Source organism: Brassica oleracea, chromosome C6 (assembly GCF_000695525.1).
Source record: "Brassica oleracea var. oleracea cultivar TO1000 chromosome C6, BOL, whole genome shotgun sequence".
NCBI classification, from domain to species: domain Eukaryota; kingdom Viridiplantae; phylum Streptophyta; class Magnoliopsida; order Brassicales; family Brassicaceae; genus Brassica; species Brassica oleracea.
In genome coordinates, this window is record NC_027753.1 from 15,416,069 (window position 1) to 15,417,272 (window position 1,204).

Below are 1,204 nucleotides of genomic sequence, written 5' to 3' on the forward strand. Positions count from 1 at the left end.
AAGACCTCAATGTGGTAATGGAGCCTTTTCTCTACATGGTCTCTTATCTGCTTGTTGAGTGCGCTTCCTCAGACGAACAACGTGCCCAATACAGCCTGCAGCCATTCACATATGAGAGACCGACCAATATACCTCCGGCCAAAGCTGGTGATTGTGGCGTGTACACTCTAAAGTACATTGAATGTCATTCTCTTGGGATAAAGTTTAGTAAAAAAGACTTTGCTAAGCCCAACGGGAAGAGTATGAGGGATAAGATGGCGGTGGATATATTTCAAGAGCTTCCTAACGTGCATGAGTTCGAAAACTGTATGACGGGTGATAAGCAGGCCACTTTAGATGATTTTGTATGATAGATTAGGCGGATGTGTGTATTTGAACTTGATCCCTATTTTGTATTTGAACTTGATCCCTATTTTGTAACTATATTCTGCGCAGAAGACTTACAGTTAAGTCGTCTGAATGACTTAACTATAAGTAGTCTGGAAAGTCTTCTGAGCAGTGACCTTTTGTAACTATATTTCGGATAATATAAAGGGCAAGACCATCTCAAATTTGTTTGGTAGTGCAATTTGACAAAGAAGTTGACACAGATAAGTTCATAACTCAAATTTTTAGTACATATACTGAACACTGGATGACTAACTTGAAGGTCTTCTGGAAGAAAAAACTCTGGACGACTAACTGGACGACCTTCTGGACGACTTAACTGAAGGTCTTCTGGAACACTAAACACTGGACGACTTACATTGTGGTTTCGTATGGCCAGTTTCCTTGCATTTTGAGCATCTATAAGCCCTGTGTTGCTTCTGGGGTTTGCATCCTCTCATCCTGGATAGCTCCAACCAAGATTACCATCTTTTTTTCTTCTGTCTTCCCGGACCACGTTTTACTTCCTGAGGAAAGCATGTGCGTTCCTCAACTTGTTGTCCAACACAAGGATATATATTCTCTGAGTATCCTGCAAACAGAAAATCCTTTGAGTACACTGGACATACAAGTGTGGAGATATGCAAACCAACAGATGTTCCAGCAGCTATAGCATGAGAGCAAGGTATTTTCTCCACTGCATAGACACCACAATCACACTTTCCATGTTCCAAATCAACCACACAGTCCATTTTCCCACCTTTAGTAGCGGCAAAAGGTGGTCGCTACAGAAGATAGAGCTGAGGCGTCTAAGTATCCTAGCGGCCACACGTAGCGG